The following is a 14,867-nucleotide window of genomic DNA, read 5'->3' as shown; positions in this document are numbered from 1 at the left end:
TCACATTGTAACCCAGGCTGTCTTGTACTTTACTGTGTAGCCAGGGTAAGCCTTAATTTCCCATCAGTTCTCCTGCATCAACTACCAAGTGCTAGAATTACAGAATTGCACTACCCAGCCTTGTTGTGAAATATTATTTTAACTATGTGAAGATGTGTTACATTTGTTTATGCTGCATTTTTTAATTATGTAAAGATGTGTTGCATTTGTTTCACCTTGCCTGCCTAAGTTCCCTGATTGGTTTAATAAAAAGCTAAATGGCCAATAGCTAGACAGGAGAGAGATAGGCAGGGCTGACAGGCAGAGAAAATAAGTAGGAGGAAAGAAACATCTAGGCTTAAGAGAGCAGAAGGAGGAGAGAATGAAGAAGAGAGGACCCACCCAAGGCCAGAAGCCAGGCAGCCATCAGTCAGACATGGAGACAGCAGGAAAGTAAGATATACAGAAGTGGGGGGGGGCAGCCCCAAGACAAAACATAGACAAAGAGAAACAGGTTAAAATAAGCTAAGGTTGAGCACTCAAAACTAATAATAAGTCTCTTTGTCATGGTTTGGGAGTTGGTTGGTGGCCCAAAAGGAAAAACCTGCTACACAGCCCAGCCTCTTACTAATGTTTATTTGTTCTAAAATAAGAGCTCTATAGCCCAGATGACCTTAAACTTACTGTGTAGCTGAGGATGACCTTGAACTTGGGATCCCCCTTCTTTCATCTCCTAAACACTGGAATTATAAGTGCTAGGTGTGCCTTACCATGCCTAGTTTACTGATTGCTAATATTAAAAAAGGAAAGTTAAGTAAGTATCCTACTCCTCATTTGCATATCTATTGACATCTACTCCCTTCTAACCCCCATGGGACAGACAGAGGTTGACCAGATGTTCCTTTTTTTTTTCCAGACATCTTTAGTGTGATTTCAACTTCTTCCCAGAGTCCACACATAACTCTCTATCTCTGCTTGGGCTGCCCAGTTTGACTACAGTATAAGAAATCACTGGGTCTGCTTCATTTCACAGACTGCTTCTGAAATAATGATCCATTCACTGTATCACGAGGGCCCTGCCACAGCCATAGAAGAAGACAGTCTGTGAACAGGTACCTTTGCTACTCAGATCTCCAGTCTGAACTAAGGTGCTTCATGACTTTAGTTTATGCCCACACCACCTTTCTCCAGTAAAAACTGTTGATTGGATCTGCAAACAGTCCCATTTTTATTTAATAAAAGGCCATAGTTTGTAATGATTTGCAACATGGATATGTCAGACATCCTGTCTGTTATACAGGACATTTGGCATAATAAATGCAGAAGGAAATTTGAAAATATTATTTAAGCTGGTTTGGTCACACTTTCCATTTCCTTTTATTCTTTTCAGCTCAGTCTTTTCATTCTGACAAGGGGTACAGAGTTAGAACTGACCGTGAAAACATTGAAGTCTCTCAGCAGACATGGTATACCAGTGTTCACCACCCTAGTTTCCAGAGCCCCCCCCTTTTTTTTCAAGACAGGGTTTCTCTGTGTAGCTTTGGAGCCAATCCTGGCACTTACTCTGTAGAACAGGCTGTCCTAGAACTCACAGAGATCCACTTGCCTCTGCCTCCCAAGTGCTGGGATTAAAGGCATGCACCACCAACGCCTGGCTGGTTTTCAGAGCCTTAAAAGACCAGCTTTATTTTCTGACTTGGTCCCATGTTTGTTTTTAATGTTTATGTTACATGTGTGGGGATACCCTAAGAGGCCAGAAAAGGGCACAGGATATCCCAAAACTGTAGTCATGAGCTGTTGTGGTCTATCTCTTGTAGGTGCTGGGAACTGAACTTGTGTCCTCTGGATACTCTTCTCTTAATGACTGAGCCATATCTCCAGCCACATCTGTTTTCGAAATGCACAAAGGGAAATGCTGATGTGGCCAGGGGAGAAGATGTCCTTAATGACTAGCTAAGCTGGACAAGCTTGAGTAAGTTCTCCTACCTCTCATCTGTCTTTTGGAAAAAAATAAAGCAAACACAGGAATAGGAGAGCATATTTCCACACATATTCAAAGTTGCTGTTATTATTTTCAACAATAGAATTTCCTCCACAGCATTTTTTAAACACATGACTATTGCATACCTCACTCCAGACAGCATTCATCGGAGTTCACTCTCATCCGTCCTTTGTCTACTGAGAATTCCATCAGCTCTGCTGCATCTATCTCTTTAGTGTTCTTAAACTGTTACTAGACACAAATTCCACCATACAGTGAAATATTGCATGGAGCAACTTGAAAAAGAAAAAACCTCGACACAGATGTGAAGGTCAAGCACCCTAGCAAAGGTTATGCTCAAAGTACCCAACAAGAAGTCAAAAGGAGAGAGACCTAATCAGATTAGAAAACGCCTCTATTGTGTGTGTGGTAGTACATGACTGCAATCCCAAGCCTCAGGGAACAAAATCAGGAGGACTATGAGTTCAAGACCAGTTTAGGCTATATAATAAGACTCTGCTCATCCTCAAAAATAAGTTTCTGGAAACCATATATTATGTACTTCCATACTCAGGGATTCGTCCCATCCCACTTTTAAGCTTCAGAAACAAGATAATAATATTCTGTTGTCCCTAAGAACTGGGCAGAGAGAAAAGTACATTCCAGCACATACATATTCAGGGGAGAAAGTGAAACAACTAAACTATCCCCAGTAATAATAAACTCAGGGAATTTTAATGTCTGCCCAGTGAGCCGCAGGCCAATGAGATGCGGCTATCTTTTGCACAGCACTTTTTGTAGGGCTTTCCTGCCAGGAGGCTGCATCCCATCTCTTGTAACCATGATGAAAGAATCCTTAGTACAGACAAGCCTGTGGTCAGTGACTCCAACCTCGTATCTTTAAGCTGTAAACATTTTACTGATGAGGACCCTGAGTCTGGAGACCTGTGCACGGGGTCTTACTTTGTGAAGCCAGCATGTAGTTCTAAGTTCTCCAACACTCAAAACAAAACTTTTAACAGGCTCTCTAAGCCTCAGCTAGCTTTCCCCTCCTCTTCCCTAAGCAATTAACCCATTTAGTCATTTCCACACACACACACACACAGCCAGTAAATCCTAGAGCAGGCCTGGTCTGTTCCTGAGCCTGGCCTTCACAAGGCTGCACAGAAAGATGCTCACTTGTCCACAATCCTGCCAAGCCTCTGCCACCCACCGCGTCAGTGGTCCTGAGCATCTCCACTGAGCCTATCCAGCTCCCCCAAGCCCAGGCTCCACCTGACCCGCTGTGAGCCTGACCCGCTGTGAGCTCGCGCATAAAGCTCCAGACTCTAGAGGAGGACTCTGAGAGGCCAGCGCGTCATAGGGAGACCCAGCGGCGGCCCGGGCAGGGGTCCTGCCCCCGCGTGGCCACCGCGCACCGCCGAAACTACGCTTCCCAGGCTGCCCCGCTGCAACCGCGCTCCCCGCGCCGCGCCCGGCCCGGAGCCGCCTGTTGATCGCAGTTCTAGTCTGGGGCCACGGCGCCGCCCCTGCTTGTCAGACCCGCTCAATCGGGGCTCTACGGCTACTTGCTGGTCAGCACCTTTCGCTACGGGATGGACACGAGCAAGGGTGAGAGCCTAGGTTGGAAGGGGACTGTCGGGGCAGCCTGTCTGCAGCGCTCGGGTCCGAAGCTCAGCGGCCGCCGCACCCTGCGTGTCCGCGGGAGGATGCTCCATGGCGTGGCACGCGGCCAAGCGCAGCCCGCAGCAGCTTGCACCCAGGTGGCGGGTGCACGGGGAGGCGGGGATGGCGCGGGGCGGCCAGGGATGCGTGTGGGTACCGGTTACATTGTGCCTTGCAGCCCCGCAGCCCCCTCAGCACCGCACTCCACGCGCAGATGCAGAGAGGGCGCGGTCTTCGGTCGCCAGGGGCTGCGGAGCTGGGGTTTTCCAGGTTGGGCTTTGTTTCCCATTTTCTCCTCTCCGGTGAACGAGTGATAAGCTCCCTGAGTCTGCAGCATCTCGCGGCCTCATTTGAGCAGGAGCCTGGGAAGGGAGGACTGGGGTCGGCTTCTTTCCAGAGGTCCCCGGAGCTGTCACAGGACGCTTTAGCCTTCAGAAAGCCGCCCTTTGCAGGTCCCAGAGAATCTTTTTCTTATTCTTCCTGGTTAAAATCATGCTGGTTGGTGCCTTCCCGAGGCTTCCTTGCCTTGGTCCATTGACCTGCAAAAAAATGAAGGTCGGTTTACAGTAATAAAAGGGTTATTTTAAAATGTCAGGAGGTGGGAAGGTGATGCGACTAAAATGCAAATAACAGTAAAGAGGTCGAGAACGCCACCGCTTCTTTGGCTCTTTTTAAATATCTGATTCACCATACGCTTGGGAAAGGAGAAAAAAAGCACATCAGAGGAGGTATTACAAAAGCATGGTTTCTGTAGCAGCTCCACCACCGAGGCGCTGAGGAATTCCGGGCCAGACTGATCGCCTCTCTGAGCTGCGTTCTCCGTGTAAAATGGGGTATTTGGTGAAATGGTTTCTGAACCTCTTTCTTCCTAGATCAAGAAACTGAAATGGCAAGAATGTTTAGCACTTTTACCGAGAGCTTGATGGGGACAGAACGGTTTTCCCTAAAGAAGCTGGAAATTTTTCAGAGCTTAGTTACCCGAGGTGTTTATTTGTTGGTTTATTTTTACCTAATTCCCTCTATTCTCTTCAATCTAGCTAAAAAAAAATATGACAAAGGTTTTGGTTTTTATGTCAACATAAATTGCCAGACCACAGTGGTGGTTTTGTTTGCAGAAGGCAGTGCGATCAGCTGATAAAGGTCGGTGGCTCCCTAGGGCTGGGCCTGAGCTGTCAAATGTGTGTGCTCTACAAGAAGGTGGGGGAGGAGTCTCCAGCAAGAAATAGCAGGAGAGAACATACAGTGAGGGAAGAGGGGATGGTACTGACCGGTTATTGTGTGAAGAATGAATGCACGATAGAAGGACTGAGAGAGGCACTGTACTAACACTGACCTCACCCTCAACCGGTACCGAACCCTTGTGGGGAAGAAGGGGCAGAGCAGGGTTTTCCTATTGTTTCAGAGTGTCTTCCTCAGGGAGAACAGGCCTTTTTAATGCAAAGGTTAGGAAGTCTTCATCATCCCCCCCCCCCAGAGGTCAAGGTGGTACCTCTGGTGAGTCTGCTGCTCTAATAAGAAGACCATCATTGCACCCATGTAGTATTCTACACAAGATGATGCAGGGATATGGGGGACAGCTATCATAGATGATGGCAGTACTAGTAACGGTGGATTGGTGTATGTGGACTTTGACTCCTAGACGAGAAAACGATACCTGTAAAAGATCACCTGGGGGTCAGGACATGGTGGTGCCTGCCTTAATGCCATCTGGTAGGTGTCTGTGAGTTTGAGGCCAGCCTAGTCTATACATAGTGAGTTCCAGGTCAGATTAAGCAACATATAGTGAGACCCTGTCTCAACCTTGCATCCAGAATAAATAAGTAGAGATATTTTGGAGATATTCAAGATACCTGAATATGGACTGCATGTTAGACAACATGGAATTACTGTTCTTAAGTTTAGTAGTATATAGGAGATTGTTCTGATTTTTTTTATTTTAAATCTTTTTTAAAATCCCTTTACTCATTTGACACAATGTATCTTGATCCTACCCATCCCTCCTTAACCCCCAATACATCGCCTTCCCACCTCCACGCCCTTGGTAATGGTGGTAACAGTGGTAACCTACTAAATCCAAAATTGAATGGTCTTGCTGGCTTGATCTGAAGGTCTTGCATTAGTAACCACAGCTGCTGTGAGTTCATGAGGACAACAGCTGTGTCATGTCTAGAAGACAGTATTTCCCTGCACTACTCCCCATCCTCTGGCTCTTACGTTCTTTCCACTCCCTCTCAAGTGATGCTCCCTGAGCTTTGAGGTGGTTGATACAGATGTTCCATTTAGGGATGAGCCCTCGATAGTCACTTATTCTCAGTACTCTGATCATTTATGCGTCTCTGCATTAACTGCTGCCCACTGCTGAAGAGCTTTCCTCTGGCCAAAGTTGAGAGCAGCACTAATGTTTGGGCACAGCAATAAGAATTTAGAAGACAGTTTGATGGCATGTCCACTTATCATAACATCAGTAGTAGTTTTCCCCCACATAGGGCCTATAACCTCCCAAGCCTGGTCTTTTGACCGGCATGAATTCCCTCCTGTGGAGCAGGCCCCAAACTCAGTCAGAAACTGGTTGGCCACCGTTGCACCAGTAAGCACATCTTGCCTAGCGCGTTAGTATTAAAGCATCCAGCACTCTCCATGTGGGTAATCCTTTGGTGATTCTTCTCCCCCAGCAGCATACAAAGCACCTCCTGACAATGAAAGCTTAGGATTTTAGAGGTGAAGCACATTCATCTACAATTCACACAGCAGCTTCAGGGAAGAGCAGTCTATGGTGGTAGAGCACATTCAGGAGCATAGCAGAAAGAGTAATGAGGGCTAGAGAGGTTTTTGCACCACCCTTTTGTAGGACTGTACTTTTTAAATAAGAAATTGGAGGTGAATTTTTAAAAATAAGCAAGCAAACAGGAAGGTCTGTAGAGGGTTGCATGGTTATTGACAGATCACTATGGTGAAACTGACAGAAAGTTCTTAACTCCAAATTCCCAAGCAAGGAAAAAAAATCTTCCCAGAGATGTTAAGGAAGTCAGGAAAATCCACTTCTTTTGGTTTTTCCTAGCTACTGTTGGTTATTTATACTTAAGAGACAAACCCCCTAGCTCTAACTCAAAGTACTGCCATATCCTTAGTATCCATGGGAAATGTGTCATAGAAACCATCCCCCCATCCACAGATTTCAAGCCCTTTTTATGAAATATCATAATATTTACATGTAACCAAATGTATTCTCCACAGATATTTAAAGTTTCTTTAAATTACTTATACCTAATATAATGTAACTATGTAACTTTCTATGTTGTTTCTATGGAATGACAAGAAAAAGATATTCACAGTAGAGATTGCTCTAGGAATAAACTCAGAGTTTCCTCAGAAACAAGTCTATCACTGACACCTATCTTCAGCCCTAATATTCTTTTAAATAATTTGATTGGCAATTGATTAAAGTAGCAAATGTGGAACTCACCCTTATTATTGGAGCAAACTTTGTTAATAATTCCCAACCCTAAATAAGTCTTGCCATGGCTAGGAACTGTCCTGAAAGAACTCTCCACCCTAGTCGTATTGGGGATTGAGATGAGGCCCACTAAGCAATATCCTCAGCCTTCGTTTGTTTGTTTGTTTGTTTGTTTGTTTTCCATTTGTGGTGGTGGTGATGTTGTTTGGTTTTGAATCAGGATTTCTCTGGGTAGCCCTGGTTGACCTGGAGCTCACTCTGTAGACCTGGCTGGCCTCAAACTCAGAGATCTGCCTGCCTCTGCCTCCCTAGTACTGGAATTAAAGATTTGTGCGACCACACCCAGCCTTAGCCTTCTTTTGTTTTTTATTTGAGTCTGGGTCTCAACAAGCCTTTAGCTCATGATTCTTCTGCCTCAGCTTCCTGAGTAGCTGGGTGACTGGCATGCTCTACCAAGACCAGCTGTCTTTTTCCTTTCCACATCTGGGATCTGTGACAGTATGTAAGAAAGTTTGAGAACAACTGGGCATTGGTGGCGCATGCCTTTAATCCCAGCACACTCAGAGGCAGAGGCAGGCAGATCTCTGTGAGTTTGAGGCTGGCCTGGTCTACAGAGAGATTTCCAGGACAAGTTCCAAAACAATACAGAGAAACCCTATCTCGAAAAAGCTTGAGAACACGCTAGATTCAAATGGTCCTTCATTTTACTTTGGGGTGAGAAAATGCTGACAAAATAACTGGTCTAGTTTCTGACAGAACATAAATAATGGAATTCCTTCTTAGTCCTTTTGTGTGTCGATTGTCAATCACATGTAACCTTGTGTAAAAGGTTATATGAACTTATAGACTATATCTGGTTCAGAGAAACTTCTGGAAGGCATGTGCAGAACACTTCCTACTACAAACTAAAAACAAAAACAAAAAATCATGCCCCTAATCCTAGCACCACTCAGGAGGCATTGATGGGAGGCTCATCAAGAGTTCCAGGCTAACCTGGTCTACACAGTGAGTGAGTTCCAGGCTAGCCTGGTCTACATAGTGAGTTCCAGACCAATGAAGGCTACAGCATGAGAGACCCTGTCTAAACTTAAAGATGAATAATAAACAAATGAATAAGATACTGCATTTATCTCTGAGACAGACCCCTTTTGTTCCAGATTAAGATCTCATGTGTGTGTAAAATGGTCATTTAAAGCATGCACATTTACTTGGATATGTGTCTGTCATGATATTCATGTGTGTGTTTTATGATTCTTTCAGCTGTTATGCTTCTAAACGTTTAGAACATTGTTAGTGTTACAAGAGAAAGAACCTACCTAATCAGATCCAAGAAAGCTGGTTTCCTCAGAGCTTTTCATGGGTTATAGTTCTTGAATCTGTAGAATATGGTATGCAATGTTTTATAAGCTATGTGCTAAATATTTATGTTATATAATATATGTACTTCATATGCTATAAACATTATATATACATATATATGCATATATATGAACATTTTTAAAAAGTAGCTAACATTGACTGGAGACAACTTTAGGAAATTCTACTTTCAATGTGTTACTGAGTGGGTAGCCAGAACATCCTCATAACTGTATAGATCATAAGTATTGTCATTTGTGTTTCTCATTACCTAGCAGGTTAGAATTCAAATTTCAGTTTCTAGTTTTCATGGATCATTTAACCCCAAAATGTTTTCCTAACCTTAATTTCCACTGTTAACTCTTCTGATTAATTTTTTATTATCAATAATTTTTATTTTTAGCCAGGCAGTGGTAGCACACGCCTTTAATCCCAGCACTCAGGAGGCAGAGGCTGGTGGATCTCTGTGATTTCGAGGCCAGGCTGGACCGACAGCCTCCATAACTATACAGAGAAACCCTGTCTCATAAAACCAAAAAAATTATTTTTAGTATGCCAAAAAGTCAATTATAGTGCTGGGCATGGTGGTGCACACCTTTAATCCCAGCATTCAGGAGGCAGAGACAGGCAGATCTCTGGTCTACAGAGTGAGTTCCAGAATAGTCAAGATTACACAAAGAGACCCTGTCTCTAAAACAGCACTTGGTTATATATAACTTTGAAGACTTTGTGACTGTGTAACGGTACCAGCACCAAGGAAGAACCAACACGCCCCTCACCAGGGCATTTGGAGGACTCAAGTCTCATGAGCATGGCTATCATATAGGCAATGTGGATAGGGACAGACAGCACCCTTGTTTATAGACAGCCGTTCTGATTAGCACCAGTTGCTTTATGGCTTACCTGTCATCCTGAGTCAATTTTTGATCAGACTGAGTCAGTTTGCACACAGCACCCACAGATCACAACAAGTCATAAATCAAAACCAATGATCAATGCCAAAGAAAAGGAGAGACAGGTAGATCAAAAAGACCACAAGAGCAGGCAGAAGCCAGGAAAACAGATGACTCAAAGGACAAAAACAGGAAGCCATGGTGTCAGGAAGTTAGAAGTCTTTAGATTCCCAATGGCAGGATGAGGAACATATGAAACCAGGGCTGGAGGCACACATCTGTAACCTCAGCACTTGGGAAGCGAAGCAAGAGGATCAGACATTCAAGGCCAGCAAGAGCTGCATGAGACACTGTCCCCACACCCCCCCAACCCCCGCCCATGATGATGGTGGTGGTGGTGATAGGGCAGGATAAATGGCTCAGCAGTTAAAGGCATTTTTTGCTCTTGCAGAGGACCTGGGTTAGCTCTCCAGAACCTACATGGAAGCTAACAGCTATAACTTCACTTCCAGAGGATCCAACACCTTCTGGTGTCCTCAAACACTGTACTCACACATGGCCCACAAATGTACATGCAGGCAAAGATACCCATACACAAAATGAAAATAAATTAATATTTACAGTAATAAAAACAATAGTAACACCATCAGTAGGCAGTTAAAAACCAGGAAGGTCAAAATACAAGGCAAAGAGGTAGATATGGTCCAGATATGGGAATTCAGTGAGGCATGGTGGTTCACCCCCTGTAATCACCATGACTAACAACAACAACAACAAAATCTAAACTGGTTCACAGTGAGCTCCCAGGCCTTCCATACAACATTGCAAAGCCTTGTCTCAATAGGGGAAAGGGGGCACAATAGCAAAAAGAAATGGAAACTCTTCAACTCTTCAGAAAATAGAGCCTGACCAAGAGGAACATGCAGCAGCAGTACAGAGGATCCATCAGGAGAATTAGGAAGCAGGAAGTAGCATAGGAAGCGCTTCTGCCCCAGCTGGGAAGCCTTGGCTACTGCCCAAGTGGAACCCAAGTGGACATCTACATCAGTTTGGGCTGCCTCTAAACCATGGAGGCATGCTCTGCTTGACAGTGCTAATTCAAACCCTTATGTGATGCTGCTTCTCTGTGTTTAATCTTGCTAAGGAAAACAAGGGAAGGAATGCTTCTAAAAGAGGACTGCTCTCAGACCGAAGACGAGAGAATTGGCTGTGGGAGCTTGTGTGCACTAGGCACTGAAGATGGGGTTTCTGTTATGCCTGGTCCACAGCACCACCATGAGGCACTGTACCTCGCAATACAATAATGCCCCAAGTATCACCCACATCTCACAAGATAAATACAGCCATGTGATGACATCTCAGTCATTGGTGGAGCACATATACGACAGGGGTCCTGTGAATTATAGCACCTGATTCCTTGTAGCTATCCTAAGACTATGTATGACATAAAATGTTAGCACGATGTCTGATGATACATTCCTCTGAATACTACCCCGTGGTGAAGCAATGTGTGGCTGCACTGTTCTTTGCCTGTTTTGCAGAGGACAGGTCATCAGTTTCATGTGTATCTGTATCATGAGACCCTGGCTGGTTACCTCCAAGGTCATGGTTTTAGTCTTCTGTGCTTTTTGAAGGTCATTGCTACAGGCCTTCTGTGCTTTCCAAGCTAGAAAGGAGCCATCTTTTGTGGGTTCATTGTTATAAAAGGAGATTGTTTTCAAGCTGGAAAAATCTGACGGTTTGTGTGCTATGAAACTACAAAATAAGAACAAATAGTCTCAGCTAGAGACACTGTGAGTCTGGTAGGATCAGGTCCTCCCTGCTCTTCCAGCCTGCTCAGCCTCTCTGCCTTGCTGTCATTTTTGTTTGTTTCATTCTCTGATAGTTACTTCTCAGAGGAAGACAGATCTCACGTAGCCCAGGTTGTTCTTCAACTCACTGTGTATCTGAGTGTAGCCTCAAACTCCTGATCTTCCAGCCTCTACCTCCGAATACTGGGATTTCAGGCCTGCACCTCCATGCCTGGCTTCTTGTTAGTTTAAAACAAAGAAAAGGATTTTGCTGGCCTGTCTTCAAATAGCTTGATATCAAAAAATTGTCACCTCTTTATATTTGCCCAGCGTCTGGAGATGAATTAAAGACTAGGTGTGGTGGTCCTTGCCTTTAATCCCAGCATTCTGGAGGCAGAGGCAGGCAGATCTCTATGAGTTTGAGGCCCAGTTGATCTACATAGTGAGTTCCAAAGGTCAGCCAAAGCTATATAATGAGATCCTATCTCATCCCAACCCAGAAAAAAAATAGAGATGAATTAAGTACACAGAACCAATACGCACTTTGTTAAGGGGCTTTGATAAACTCATGTTGTTCTGTTTATTCTTTTTAGAAAATGTGGTTTGACTCTTGTGCAAATCTCATGTATGATGAAATAATGGAGGTATACTAAACAAATGATTAATATCATTTACTGACTCAGAGATAAGTCAGCAGCAGCAGTCTGGGGTTTGGTCTGTCTTTGTGTAGAGAGAGTAAAAGGTTGGACCCTTCGTGTTGTAGCTGATTTTCCCCTTTCACAGCATAGCTATATTAACAAGATAGTGGAAAACGAAAACCACGCTCTGAGCTTTCCCTCCCCGGGCTTGTGTTTCTGGGTAACAGGAAGAGACACTTCCTTCAACCCACTGCCACGCCTATTTTCCATTTTGCAAGTAGACTGTGTTTGCTCACCTGGGCTCCAGGGAGCCTCAGAGGTGCACGCTCCATTCCGGTGTGTGCATTAGTATCCTGTTGCCTGTTGAACGTCTGCCATGGGACAGACACCCTGCTGGAGGCGAGGCTGTGGCAGGGCTTTGACAAACTTTCCACTGGCTCATCACTCCCAGGAGGGAAAACAAATGTGAACCCAGCAGGGCCTGGGTGGGGTACAGCAGGCCTGCCAAGCACTGGCAAATCAAGGATTGACTTTATAGAAGCTATGAGAAGGCTGTACTCTTTGACAGCACACCTAATTTTTTTAGGGGTTTGGTTTGGTTTGGTTTGGTTTTGAGATGGAACTCTTTACTATGTAGACCAGGCTGCCCTCAAACTGTGTCAATCCTCCTGCCTCTGTCTCAAAATAGATAGTAATAATAATAATAATAATAATAATAATAATAATAATAATAATGAGCTGGGGTTTGGTTATATATGCCTATAGTCACAACACTTAGGAGGCTGAAGTAAAGAAGGATTGCAATAAGTTTGAGACCAGCCCTAGGCTAAACAGTGAGTTCCAGTCTATAGTGTGAGATCCTGCCTCAAACAAAAAAATAAAAACTACTATAATAGCAGTAACAGTTATGTTCTCCTTGAATATCCAGGTCAGCATTGCACTCTAAGCAGATACAATGTTCCTTTCTCCTCTGGCTCTGAGACCTCCTGGCACCTTGCTATAGAATGTGAAGTTTGCTTTGACAGGCACTGGTTAAAGTACTACTTAATTCTCTTTCCCTTTCAAATTATAGGCTAAGTTAGCATCCAGAGGACCATCTGGTTAGTCCACTGCTATGTCTCAGCAATGTAGGCTTTCAATAAACATTTGTTAAATGAATATGCCTGAGCCTCAGAAACCCTGGAGCATTGAGAATTAGAATATGGTCCCTGTTTTCTGGGGGACTGTGGTATCTGGAGAGAGAACTGTATAGTAACATATATGAGTGGTGAATGTTAAATGGATAACTCAAAGCCCACCCCTTGCTGACTCTACCAGACTCGTCTTCCAAAAGTCTCAATGTGACTTTCATTACAGACAAATCAAATTTAGAGAGAGGAGGAACTTCGTGGGCTTGGGTGATCTCAGCAAGCTCCAGGAGGGGTTTGGGGGATGGGGAAAATGGCTTCAGTAGAAAGATCTCTGGACCCATGGCTACCTCACCACTGTGAGCTCATTTCCTTCATTTGACATCAGTATTTATTGGCTGATTTTACTGGCGAATAAAAGTTATATAGTCCCCACCCTCACCAAGATTAGCAAGTCATTGTACAGAAGCCAAATTGCAGTCGAAGGAGCACCATACGGCAGCACATGACCCAGATTTTGACTCAGGGTCTGATTGATGGAAGAAATGAAGCTCACATCGAGACTGGAAGGTGAGTCTGGTAGAGTCAGCAGGGGTGGGCTTTGAGTCTGGGTCCTTGGTGCTTTGAGCAAAGGGACCATAAATGAGCCAGAAACTGGAGGTGGTCTAGGAGGACTGTGGGAACGCAGTGCAGGAAGAGGAGGATGGAACTACAGAGGCCAGAGTGTGAATTTGAACTTTGTCCTTGGGGTGATGAGAAGCCACTGTGGGGTTTTAGAAGACTAAAATAAAACCAAATGGATCACTTTGACCACTGTTGCAGGATTATCAGAAGGTCAAGGGATGGCCATGGGCATGGATGGAAAAGTAGATGAGCTCTCCTCATCATTCTGTAAGGATGGGATTTGATGATTAGTAGGTAGAAGGGAGATGAAGGAAAAATGTCAAGAACGACACCCTGGTTTCTGAAACAACTTCTTGAAATTCTAGAGGTGGAACCGGCAGGTGAGAGCTCTTCTGACAGATTTCTAAGGTCTGAGGGAAGATTTTAAGAATCTAGCCAAGGGATAATTCTGGTTAGATAACGCAGATCTCATCCTCAGGGACAAAATCTAGGATCCAGATACATATTTTATAGCTAGCAGAACATGGGTAATAATTAAATTTTAAAATTTAACTATAAAAGGGAAAAATAAAAGAATTAAAATTTCAAGGTAAGTAAGTACCCTTGGTGAAGGAGGAGAAAAGAATTTCTAAGACAGGACTTTGAAGAGTACCAGGATTTGAGGCAGAGGAAGAGAAACTGTGAAAAGAGGCCAAGAGGGGAGTGAAGAGTGCGAGACGGCCAAAGGCCTCCCTCACTCTGAAGTCTGTGGTACCACAGAGCTTGGGATCTTAGCCAGGCCTCAGAAACAGAGCAGAGAGAAAGGGACATTCCAAGCAATGGCGCCATATCTGCCAACTTCCCCGCAAGAAACAGAGGGTGGGCTCAGACCGAATAACGGTTTCAATAAAGAGGTTATTTACAAGGATGTAGGAAGCCTTAGAGAAACAACAAGGCAGAAATCTGGCAAGAGTCAAAGCAGAGACCCTTTACCACCCCAAGGCCCAAAGCCAGCAAAAGAGGGTGGCCTGTGGAGTGACATTGTTTTCTGAAACACCCTCTCCCCACCCACTCTCCTTCCATGGCACGGATTGCTACTATTGGTCAAACAGAAGCCAGAAAGGACAGGAGCCCAGGTGCAGTCTAAGGAGACAGTAATCTTGGGGCACAGAGCAGAGTGGAGAACAGAAATGGAAGGATGAACAGACTATTCTAGAACAGTTACCCTGGAGATGAGAGTGTTTGGGGAGAGAATATATTAGTTTCTGTATTGTTGTTGTGAAAAAGAGCAAATTCAGTTGCTTAAAACAATATGAATGTGTTGCCGCTTGAGACCCAAGTGCTCACTGGTGTCAGCAGAACCTTGCTGGCCTCCAGGGCT

General features: G+C 44.4%; 1 protein-coding gene and 1 long non-coding RNA gene across 3 annotated transcripts in view; both read left to right on the top strand.

Annotated features, from left to right (window-relative positions):
• The first annotated feature begins 578 nt into the window (after positions 1-578).
• LOC121137671 lies at positions 579-2,007 on the top strand. The gene is made up of 2 exons (XR_005874977.1): positions 579-1,091; positions 1,797-2,007. It is a non-coding gene; the product is annotated as an uncharacterized LOC121137671 (long non-coding RNA).
• Positions 2,008-3,414: 1,407 nt separating this feature from the next.
• The window catches only part of Tmod2 (tropomodulin 2), a 46,235-nt gene continuing 34,782 nt past the window's right edge, over positions 3,415-14,867 (top strand). Inside the window, exon 1 of one of the 2 annotated variants that reach the window (XM_040740354.1) lies at positions 3,415-3,571. The gene's annotated coding sequence lies outside the window, so the exon portion shown is untranslated. Of the gene's footprint in view, positions 3,572-4,159; positions 4,181-14,867 lie in introns of those variants that run through there. The other variant, XM_040740355.1, reaches the window with a different exon arrangement.

The sequence above is a fragment of the Mesocricetus auratus genome, unplaced genomic scaffold (genome assembly GCF_017639785.1).
Source record: "Mesocricetus auratus isolate SY011 unplaced genomic scaffold, BCM_Maur_2.0 Super-Scaffold_100691, whole genome shotgun sequence".
NCBI lineage: Eukaryota > Metazoa > Chordata > Mammalia > Rodentia > Cricetidae > Mesocricetus > Mesocricetus auratus.
The sequence above is the reverse complement of the archived record's forward strand: the minus strand, read 5'-3'. Positions and strand labels throughout refer to the sequence as shown.